General features: G+C 35.3%; 1 pseudogene; it reads right to left on the bottom strand.

The window, feature by feature from the left end:
* Window positions 1-3,543: 3,543 nt before the first annotated feature.
* LOC119518080 lies at window positions 3,544-4,230 on the bottom strand (annotated as a pseudogene).
* Between the last annotated feature and the right edge of the window lie 8,314 nt (window positions 4,231-12,544).

Genomic DNA, 12,544 nt, shown 5'->3' with positions numbered 1-12,544 from the left:
AAATATTTCTATGTGGTAAAAACACATGAACATCAAAAGTAAAGTCAAAAGAGAATTGATAAAATAGTGAAGTAAATGTAAATCATATATTATATTAACAGCTAATTGTCCTTATAAATAAAATGTTGTTAAATATGAACAAAGGTTCTTTCATTATCTCTACGTCTCATACTCTGCCCCAGGAGGGTGATGAGTACTGATGTCACATGTTTGAGACCCTCCCAGACCTTACCTGGTATGTCTTCTCTTTTGGCTTCTTCCCATTTGTATCCTTTTACAACAATAAAAGTATAATTATAAGTGAAATTCAAAATCCAAGTAGAAAAGTGGACCAAACTCTTCACTGGTAAAAAAGGAATCAAATTTTAAAACCATACAGAGATTTCTTATGCAATCTCTTAGTAAAATATATAACACTGTGCTGGTTGGGGAGTGTTTCTATGGTAGGTTCAGTTGACTTCTGTAACAGACTTTGCATGCTGGGCAGGCTGCCTCTGTGTGGTGAGTGGATGACGTGCCAACTGCTTCTGTGTCCTAGTGCTCCTGCACTATGATCCCTTAGTCAAATTGCCTGAGGAAACCCAGACTCATGACCAACTGATGGAAGAGGAAGAAGTTTAGACATTTTTCTTTCAGGGAGAAATTACACACTTGATGTCACTGATCACCAATACTTTCTACCTTTCTACTTGAACAAAGATCTTTCTGGGAGCATCTTTCAAATATATCAGATGCTCTGGACAAAATCAGATATTAAAGCTTGATGGATTCTGGTAAGCTAGACTCTGGGAAAGAGCTACACATCAAGTTCATTCCAAACAAACAAGATCAAACCCTCCTTATTGTGCATACTGGGATTGGAATGACTAGGACAACTTGATCAATTACCTTGATGCTATTACCAAGTTTTGGATCAAGGCATCCATGGAAGCTTTGCAAGTGGAGCAGATATCTTTATGATTGTCCAGTTTGGTGTTGGATTTTATTCTGCATATTTGGTTGCTGATAAAGTGACCATGATCCCAGACATAACGCTATTGAGGAAAATACCTCAGAGTGTGTATCATTGGATTAAACACTGGGGTGACAATGGTATAGAAAAGAGAGACAAACTTGTCTGTTCCAGAAGAATGTTTGGATTTGGGTCTCAAATATGTAATGATTCCTAATCCAAAGAATAAAGCCACAACTATGATATGAGTTGAGCATGTGGAGAAGGTTTGGCTCAAACTGTTGCAGATGACAGCCTCAGGATGGTGGAGATAATTATTCTATAGGAACCCAGGATTAACAGAAAAGAGATCATAACTAACAGCTCAGCCCCTGTAAAGACCAACATCTCATTCACAAAGTTATCACCTCAGGCCAGCCTAATTCCAGGGGAGTGGGGTCAGGGTGTGGGTGATGTCACAGGGGAAGTGATTGATTTGGTTAGATCCACAAAATGGCAGAGAGAAAATCTGGCAGATCTGCCCAATATGAACTGGAATTCCACTGATCTGGGAGCCAGCCACAACACCAGCTGGATACAGACCTTGTGGTGCATGACTTACAGGAAAGTGCAGAGGGTTATGAATGGCCAGGTAGCAATTGTAGACCATCTTGGCCAGGGAGAAGATTTCTGTTTCCAAGCATAAGGACAAAACATATTTGAGTAGCACAGGCAAAGAAAACATGTTTCTTTTCTGGGTCCAAAAGCTTATGAACATTCTAGGAAGAGTTGCAGATGCATTACAGATTTCCAGTAAAGAAAAATTATTAAGGAAAAAATACATGGGCATCTGGAGATCCTGCTCAATCCCAATAATGAAGATAATGACACACCATTTCCTATCAGCATAGTCACATACAGAAAGAACACTATCACTAAAAGAAACTTCTGGTATTTTTGTTTGTTTGTTTGTTTGTTTGTTCCATCTGTGAAAATAGTGAAATTTGTCATTTATCTGTTTGACCTGACTTTTCCAAATTTTAAGCACTAGATCATTTTGGGGGAATTAGAAAATAAGATTTTTGCACTCAATTCAAATTCCAGACTTTTATATCCTACAGTCAAAGAGCACAACTGAAGTCCAGTAGTGAATGTATGCTAAATTCTAATCATATCAACATGTCTAATATTAGGCTTGCATTTGAATGGAAGATATGAGCTCTAAAATTATGCATTTTCATTTGTAGGCAGATCAAATTGAATCTTGTTTTATTCTGCATATTAACAAAGAGAATCTTGAGGTAGAAATATTTGCATCTGTCACATTTTCTTAGGGGAAAGTCCACTAACAAATTTTTGAAATGTATTTTTCTATAATTCTTCAACTCTCCCATGAAGACTTTTGCTGCTACAGTGTGTGCAAATCTTTCTTCATGTAGCTATAGCTCTTACTGTTTGTGGATGCACTTTAATTTGAAATGGTATTCCTGTTTCCTCTCTATTGAAATAAAATAAACATCATTATGCTTAGGCATTGCATTTCAAGATCTTCCATTTACCACATCCCATCACTCAGCAGATGTCAATAAGCATTTTTTAACATATTTATTGCTTAATTAATAATAACAATGTTGAATGAACTACATTAAGGAAACGATTCAGGAATTCTGCCTAATCTATCTATCCTCAAGTGCCTCACTATCTACCATAGGTGATTCTCATAATAACAGTCTTATTTTAATAATATAGCTGAGATGGAGCCCATGGAAACCAAAATATAACCATATAAATTATTATAAAATGTAATTATTAGACAATTGTCAAAAAGACTAAGAGCAAAGAATACTTCTTTTGGGTAGAGAGTATGTAAGCAAATGTTTTTTGATAGTGATTATAAGACATATAGCTGTTCAATAATCTTCTGAAGTATTGAGATCTAGGTGGACAATAGTGGAATTTAAACATGATGGCAATTAACAGAATTATAGAATGGAGAATATCTGGAATAGAAGAGGGAAATGATTTTATCTGAATTATTGGTGTGTAGGACAAGTGCTTACCATAAAATGTTCTAATTTGTTTCTCAAATACTCTTAAGTGTTACTATCCTTATGTTATTTTTTTTTGAGTGAAGAAACAAAGGCTCAAAGAAGTTACATAATTTTTCCTGTCATACATATATTAGAATTTCTTCATGTTGCTCACTTCTTTTAGACCTAGGATTGAATTTATACTTCCATTATTTTGGTTTCTGGTTGAACTTGACAATTATTTAAAAATTCAAACCACATCTTATGTTTGAAAAAAAAATATGGAACTAAATGTCTACCTTAAAGAATTGTGAATATTAATGAGAAATTGTAAAGGGCTTATGTACAATTTATTTATATTGCATATGGCATTTTTATTTTCTTTAATTATGATACCGTTTGTGATTGAGGAATCTCCAGAACATAACAGCATAAGACAGCACTCAATAAATAGCTGTTGATTAAGTTTGTAAAATATTCAAAAAACCCACTGTTTCCTTACCTTCATTCTTATTACTATGGCATTGACACTTGAACATACTGTATTTTTGTATCAGATTTTTTTATAGCAAATTAATTTATTTAAGACTTTTTTCATTCTATATCATCAGGAGAATTAATTTCAACTTTCCTTTTACATTTATCAGACCAGTTGGAATTCAAAACTGTGCCAAAAGACACTATAACTAATTTGTTGACAGCATGCTTCACTTCATCAGAACCATTTGAATAGATCTGCTGAAACAATGTATTTAAAACAGTGTCTCCACCTTCTCATTCCTTTATTCTTTGAGCTCACCAACCAATTTATTCCAGTTTCTTATATAATGAGATGATGATGGATATAGGTTCTTTATATCTGCACTGAACTCTATTCTTAGGCATGCTTCCTGCTCCTCTAGCTTTACTCATCTCCTTAACTCTGGATTTTTCATTTGAATTACAATGTTTGCTAAAAGTATTCTAAATATACTATGCTGTGGTATTATAGGATGAAGATGTCTAAATTTCAAATTGTAATTATCTCCAGAAGGAAGTTTCACTAAAGTAGACCACTCTTTATTATGAAAGTACCACATTTACATCATTCCTTCGAACATTTTTGGTCATAGGTATAATGGTTAGTTGGGATTCTGTTTGATATCAATTACAATTAATTTTTGGCTGATGAATCTGCTGGGATGCAGAGACCTCAGATTTTCATCCATTCTGATCCAGGATATTATCTGATACATAAAAGAATATGTGGTCTTCTTGATTCTTAGTCATCTATCTTATGTGTATTAGAAAATAGTTTATGTATTACATGATAGTTAAATTTAACTCATCAAAAATGTTTTATAAATATCACTTTTTAACTATCAATTAGGATGATCTTCATGAATCCCTTAGATTTTCTTTTAAGTGTCTGTATGAACTCAACCTTTATCCCTTAACACCTAAGTTATCTGTCACTTAATCTTTTAATACAGATTTTAGAACATTTTATATCTCTGTTGTATCTGCCACTCACCCAATTGCATCATATAAAGCAGGGACTGTTTTTCATAATTCTTGGTAATTCCCCATATAAACTAACAGAGTTTTGGATACATAATATTTTTGTGAATACTTATTCTATATTTAATTTAAGGTAAGCAAACTATAAGAATCCATCATCTATGCTTAAAAAGAGAAAAAAAATATAAGGTCCTGACCAAACTTTTAAGGTATTTTGTAAGACCCAAGTAAACACCTCTTCAGAAATGAATAAACAAATGTTTTCAAGTGCTAAGTGTTACAAAGAAAGGAAACAAAGAATCACAATCTTTATGTCACTATCACCTTTTGTTATATGTACGTTGTCAATTAGCTATTATTTTATCCTATCCAATGACAGCTATAAGTAGAAATGTGTATTACTGTCCCTGAAATCTTCAACATCAGCTTTGTCTCTCAAATTCAGTATTTGTCAATACTTCTCAAGAAAACTGAAATGTTGACCTGAAGCTTTTAGCATTTCTTTTATGACTTCAAGAATCATTCTCTGAGTGGAAAAATAATTTTAAGATGACTAAGATATTAGAAGTCCCATGTCTGTGAATTATTACTGTTTTTTTTAATTCTATCATTTTAAATAGGAAAATGTCTTCTAGGAAAGTATATGTTTGACAGAATATCAGAGATTTCTTCTCTCAAAATAGCATTCATATTTTTCTGTAGTGAATCATAGACACATTTGATAATTTTAAGCTTAAAATCTTCTTTACATGTTGAACGTGTCAAATCTTGATTCTTGGGATTTTATTGTGTTCTAAAATAAATATAGAATATCAATACAAAAATCATGTCAACATAAAAGCATTCACACTCTGCTAGATTTGGTTATAGATTTTTTTCCTTTAGTAGAACAGTATAAGTAAAAAGTTTGAAAATATGCATTTATATTGATTCTGTAAGACCCTTTCATATTAGTGAAAACAATACTAATTAGAACTCACATCTCTCAAAATATATGTGGCTTTCAAAACACCAAATGATCTAAATAAAAATATTTTTCCTATTCTACTGAATGTATTTCCTTTTTCATGTTACTTGAATATTTAACTTGATGCCTCTATTTGCAACTCGTTCTAATTCGTTTTTCTAGGCACTTTGGCTGAATCATCTTTTCCTACTGTATCCCAATGGAATTCAGGTGCCTGCCCCAACTGTATCTTGATAAGTGGTAAGAATACCCACAATAGAGCTGTATCACTTAATTGTCCACCATTGGTGACTGGAAAACAATCAACACAATGTTGTATTTTTGAGGCCCTTTCTTACCTCCATTTTTCTTAATGTTTCCCACTTGATTCCTCTACCTGGACCTTGGAATGTAGCAACACTAGACTCCCCTCCCTATCATCACCATTGTATGTTGATGCTTTAGTTATGGTATTCTATGTTTTTTTTTAATTAACAATGCAAGCTAGAGAGCTAATTAATTAATTCTTGTCACTGACAACATAGATGCTATTTCAAGGAATACCTCCAATCTGTGTTAAATACAAACATTTTAAATCCAGAATATATCAAAGGAAGAAAGAAAAACACTACAGAGTCAGCTCGAATTTGTAAACTTCATCCCTATTCTGCATGAAAATAATTTATTAGATAGACGTGAGATTTCTATGCTCACTCCTCTATCATATTCTAATTTTTTTTAACCATCATTTTATTGAGATATATTCACATACCACGCAGTCATACAAAACAAATTGTACTTTCGATTGTTTACAGTACCATTACATAGTTGTACATTCATCACCTAAATCAATCCCTGACACCTTCATTAGCACACACACAAAAATAACAAGAACAATAATTAGAGTGAAAAAGAGCAATTGAAGTAAAAAAGAACACTGGGTACCTTTGTCTGTTTGTTTCCTTCTCCTACTTTTCTACACATCCATCCATAAACTAGACAAAGTGGAGTGTGGTCCTTATGGCTTTCCCATTCCCTTTGTCACCCCTCATAGGCTACATTTTTATACAACTGTCTTCGAGATTCATGGGTTCTGGGTTGTAGTTTGATAGTTTCAGGTATCCACCACCAGCTACCCCAATTCTTTAGAACCTAAAAAGGGTTGTCTAAAGTGTGCGTAAGAGTGCCCACCAGAGTGATCTCTTGGCTCATTTTGGAATCTCTCTGCCACTGAAGCTTATTTCATTTTCTTTCACATCCCCTTTTTGGTCAAGAAGATGTTCTCCGTCCCACGATGCCGGGTCTACATTCCTCCCCGGGAGTCATATTCCACGTTGTCAGGGAGATTCACTCCCCTGGGTGTCTGATCCCACGTAGGGGGGAGGGCAGTGATTTCACCTTTCAAGTTGGCTTAGCCAGAGAGAGAGGGCCACATCTGAGCAACAAAGAGGCATTCAGGAGGAGACTCAGGCACAAATATAGGGAGGCCTAGCCTCTCCTTTGCAGCAACCGTCTTCCCAAGGGTAAAACTTATGGTAGAGGGCTCAACCCATCAAATCACCAGTCCCCTATGTCTGTGGTCATGTTAGCAACCATGGAGGTGGGGTAGGCGAATACCCCTGCATTCTTCACAGGCTCCTCAAGGGGGCACTACATCTTTTTTTTTTTCCTTGTTTTTCTTTTTTTTAAACTTTCCCTTCTTTTTTAAATCAACTGTATGAAAAAAAAAAGAAAACAAACATACAATAAAAGAACATTTCAAAGAGACCATAACAAGGGAGTAAGAAAAAGACAACTAACCTAAGATAACTGCTTAACTTCCAACATGTTCCTACTTTACCCCAAGAAAGTTACATAATATAGCAACATTTCTGTGAACTTTTTCCTACTATATCCATCAGAAATTAACAGACCATAGTCATTTCTGGGCATCCCCAGAACATTAAATAGCTTATCTGTTCTTCTTGGATTATTGTTCCCCCTTCCTTAATTGCTCTCTACTGCTAGTTCCCCTACATTCTACATTATAAACCATTTGTTTTACATTTTTCAAAGTTCACATTAGTGGTAGCATATAATATTTCTCTTTTTGTGCCTAGCTTATTTCGCTCAGCATTATGTCTTCAAGGTTCATCCATGTTGTCATATGTTTGACGAGATCGTTCCTTCTTACTGCCGCGTAGTATTCCATCGTGTGTATATACCACATTTTATTTATCCACTCATCTGTTGAAGGACATTTGGGTTGTTTCCATCTCTTGGCAATTGTGAATAATGCTGCTATGAACATTGGCGTGCAGATATCTGTTCGTGTCACTGCTTTCCGATCTTCCGGGTATATACCGAGAAGTGCAATTGCTGGATCGAATGGTAACTCTATATCTAGTTTTCTAAGGAACTGCCAGACTGACTTCCAGAGTGGCTGAACCATTATACAGTCCCACCAACAATGAATAAGAGTTAGAATTTCTCCACATCCCCTCCAGCATTTGTAGTTTCCTGTTTGTTTAATGGCAGCCATTCTAACCGGTGTTAGATAGTATCTCATTGTGGTCTTAATTTGCATCTCTCTAATAGCTAGCGAAGCTGAACATTTTTTCATGTGTTTCTTGGCCATTTGTATTTCCTCTTCAGAGAACTGTCTTTTCATATCTTTTGCCCATTTTATAACTGGGCTGTCTGTACTATTGTCATTGAGTTGTAGGATTTCTTTGTATATGCAAGATATCAGTCTTTTTTCAGATACATGGTTTCCAAAAATTTTTTCCCATTGAGTTGGCTGCCTCTTTACCTTTTTGAGAAATTCCTTTGAGGTGCAGAAACTTCTAAGCTTGAGGAGTTCCCATTTATCTATTTTCTCTTTTGTTGCTTGTGCTTTGGGTGTAAAGTCTAGGAAGTGGCCGCCTAATACAAGGTCTTGAAGATGTTTTCCTACATTATCTTCTAGGAGTTTTATGGTACTTTCTTTTATATTGAGATCTTTGGTCCATTTTGAGTTAATTTTTGTGTAGGGTGTGAGGTAGGGGTCCTCTTTCATTCTTTTGGATATGGATAACCAACTCTCCCAGCCCCATTTGTTGAAAAGACCATTATGACCCAGTTCAGTGACTTTGGGGGCCTTATCAAAGATCAGTTGGCCATAGATCTGAGGGTCTATCTCTGAATTCTCATTTCGATTCCATTGATCTATATGTCTATCTTTGTGCCAGTACCATGCTGTTTTGGCAACTGTGGCTTTATAATAAGCTTCAAAGTCAGGGAGTGTAAGTCTTCCCACTTCGTTTTTCTTTTTTAGAGTGTCTTTGGCAATTCGAGGCATCTTCCCTTTCCAAATAAATTTGATAACTAGCTTTTCCAAGTCTGGAAAGTAGTTTGTTGGAATTTTGATTGGGATTGCATTGAATCTGTAGATGAGTTTGGGTAGAATTGACATCTTAATGACATTTAGCCTTCCTATCCATGAACATGGAATATTTTTCCATCTTTTAAGGTCCCCTTCTATTTCTTTTAGTAGAGTTATGTAGTTTTCTTTGTATAGGTCTTTTACATCTTTGGTTAAGTTTATTCCTAGGTACTTGATTTTTTTAGTTGCTATTGAAAATGGTATCTTTTTCTTGAGTGTCTCTTCAGTTTGTTCATTTCTAGCATATAGAAACATTACTGACTTATGTGCATTAATCTTGTATCCCGCTACTTTGCTAAATTTGTTTATTAGCTCTAGTAGCTGTATCGTCGATTTCTCAGGGTTTTCTAGATATAAGATCATATCATCTGCAAACAATGACAGTTTTACTTCTTCTTTTCCAATTTGGATGCCTTTTATTTCTTTGTCTTGCCAGATTGCCCTGGCTAGCACTTCCAGCACAATGTTGAATAACAGTGGTGACAGCGGGCATCCTTGTCTTGTTCCTGATCTTAGAGGGAAGGCTTTCAGTCTCTCACCATTGAGTACTATGCTGGCTGTGGGTTTTTCATATATGCTCTTTATCATGTTGAGGAAGTTTCCTTCAATTCCTACCTTTTGAAGTGTTTTTATCAAAAAGGGATGTTGGATTTTGTCAAATGCTTTTTCAGCATCTATTGAGATGATGAATTGATTTTTCCCTTTCGAGTTTTTAATGTGTTGTAATACATTGATTGTTTTTCTTATGTTGAACCATCCTTGCATGCCTGGAATGAACCCCACTTGGTCATGCTGTATGATTTTTCTAATGTGTCTTTGGATTCGATTTGCAAGTATTTTGTTGAGGATTTTTGCATCTATATTCATTAGGGAGATTGGCTGGTAGTTTTCCTTTTTTGTAGCATCTTTGCCTGGTTTTGGTATTAGATTGATGTTAGCTTCATAAAATGAGTTAGGTAGTGTTCCATTTTCTTCAATGTTTTGAAAGAGTTTGAGTAAGATTGGTGTCAGTTCTTTCTGGAAAGTTTGGTAGAATTCCCCTGTGAAGCCATCTGGCCCTGGGCATTTATTTGTGGGAAGATTTTTGATGACTGATTGGATCTCTTTGCTTGTGATGGGTTGGTTGAGGTCTTCTATTTCTTCTCTGGTCAGTCTAGGTTGTTCATATGTTTCCAGGAAATTGTCCATTTCTTCTACATTATCCAGTTTGTTGCCTTACAGTTATTCATAATATCCTCTTATAATTTTTTTAATTTCTTCAGGATCTGCAGTTATGTCACCTTTTTCATTCATTATTTTGTTTATATGGGTCTTCTCTCTTTTTGATTTTGTCAGTCTAGCTAGGGGCTTGTCAATCTTGTTGATCTTCTCAAAGAACCAACTTTTGGTGATATTTATCCTCTCTATTATTTTTTTGTTCTCTATGTCATTTATTTCTTCTTTAATCCTTGTTATTTCTTTTCTTGTACTTGGTTTAGGATTGGTTTGCTGTTCATTTTCTAGCTTCTTCAGTTGATCCATTAGTTCTTTGATTTTGGCTCTTTCTTCCTTTTTAATATATGTGTTGAGTGCTATAAATTTCCCCCTTAGCACTGCTTTTGCTGCATCCCATAGGTTTTGGTATGTTGTGTTCTCATTTTCATTCGTCTCTATATATTTAGCAATTTCTCTTGCTATTTCTTCTTTAACCCACTGATTGTTTAGGAGTGTGTTGTTTAACCTCCAGGTATTTGTGATTTTTCTAAGTCTCTGATGGTTATTGACTTCTAATTGTATTCCATTGTGGTCAGAGAAGGTGCTTTGAATAATTTCAATCTTTTTAAATTTATTGAGGCTTGTTTTATGTCCAGCATATGATCTATTCTGGAGAAAGTTCTGTGAGCACTAGAAAAGTATGTGTATCCTGGTGATTTGGGATGTAATGTCCTGTATATGTCTGTTAAATCTAATTCATTTATCAGATTGTTTAGGTTTTCAATTTCCTTATTGGTCTTCTGTCTGGTTGATCTATCTATAGGAGAGAGTGATGTGTTGAAGTCTCCCACAATTATTGTGGAAACATCAATTGCTTCCTTTAGTTTTTCCAGTGTTTCTCTCATGTATTTTGTGGCACCTTGATTGGGTGCATAGACATTTACGATTGTTATTTCTTCTTGCTGAATTGCCCCTTTTATTAGTATGTAGTGGCCTTCTTTGTCTCTCAAAACATCCCTGCATTTGAAGTCTATTTTATCTGAGATTAATATTGCTACACCTGCTTTCTTTTGGCTGTAGCTTGCATGAAATATTTTTTCCATCCTTTCACTTTCAGTTTCTTTGTGTCCCTGTGTCTAAGATGAGTCTCTTGTATGCAACATATTGATGGTTCATTTTTTTTGATCCATTCTGCAATTCTATATCTTTTAATTGGGGAGTTTAATCCATTTACATTCAACATTAAAACCGTGAAGGCATTTCTTGAATTGGCCATCTTATCCTTTGGTTTATGTTTGCCATATTTTTCCCTCTCTCTATTAATATCCTTTATTGTACACATACCAAATCTCTTTAGTACTGAACCTTTCTCCAAGTGTCTCTGTCCTGTCTTTGTTTCTCTGTCTGTAGGGCTCCCTTTAGTATCTCCGGTAGGGCAGGTCTCCTGTTAGCAAATTCTCTCAGCATTTGTTTGTCTGTGAAAAATTTAAGCTCTCCCTCAAATTTGAAGGAGAGCTTTGCTGGATAAAGTATTCTTGGCTTGAAATTCTTCTCACTCAGAATTTTAAATGTATCATGCCACTGCCTTCTCGCCTCCATGGTGGCTGCTGAGTAGTCACTACTTAGTCTTATGCTGTTTCCTTTGTATGTGGTGAATTGCTTTTCTCTTGCTGCTTTCAGAACTTGCTCCTTCTCTTCTGTGTTTGACAGTGTGATAAGTATATGTCTCGGAGTGGGTTTTTTTGGATTTATTCTATTTGGAGTTCGCTGAGCATTTATGATTTGTGTATTTATGTTGTTTTGAAGATTTGGGAAGTTTTCCCCAACAATTTCTTTGAATACTCTTCCTAGACCTTTACCCTTTTCTTCCCCTTCTGGGACACCAATGAGTCTTATATTTGGATGTTTCATATTATCTATCATATCCCTGAGGTCCATTTCGATTTTTTCAATTTTTTTCCCCATTCTTTCTTTTATGCTTTCATTTTCCACTCTGTCATCTTCCAGGTCACTGATTCGTTGTTCAACTTCCTCTAGTCTTGTACTATGAGTGTCCAGAATCTTTTTAATTTGGTCAACAGTTTCTTTAATTTCCATAAGATCATCCATTTTTTTATTTAGTCTTGCAATGTCTTCTTTATGCTCTTCTAGAGTCTTCTTGATTTCCTTCATATCCCGTACTATGGTCTCATTGTTCATCTTTAGTTCTTTGAGTAGCTGCTCTAGGTGCTGTGTCTCTTCTGGTCTTTTGATTTGGGTGCTTGGGCTTGGGTTATCCATATCGTCTGGTTTTTTCATATGCTTTATAATTTTCTGTTGTTTTTGGCCTTGTGGCATTTGCTGAACTTGATAGGGTTCTTTTAGGGTTTGTAGACCTATTGAAGTCCTTATCTCTAATTTATCAGATCTACAGCTTCGTGGAGTACACTTTCTCTAACTAACCAGCAGGTGGCGTCCACGAGCCACCTGTTCTCCACAAGCCAGTTCTCCCCTGCTTAGCCTTTTTGGTGAGTGGGGGAGTGAGTCTTGTGGGGCCCAAT

The sequence above is a fragment of the Choloepus didactylus genome, chromosome 21, assembly GCF_015220235.1.
Source record: "Choloepus didactylus isolate mChoDid1 chromosome 21, mChoDid1.pri, whole genome shotgun sequence".
Lineage (NCBI taxonomy): Eukaryota > Metazoa > Chordata > Mammalia > Pilosa > Megalonychidae > Choloepus > Choloepus didactylus.
Note: the sequence above shows the minus strand (reverse complement) of the source record. Positions and strands in the feature narration are given on the sequence as shown.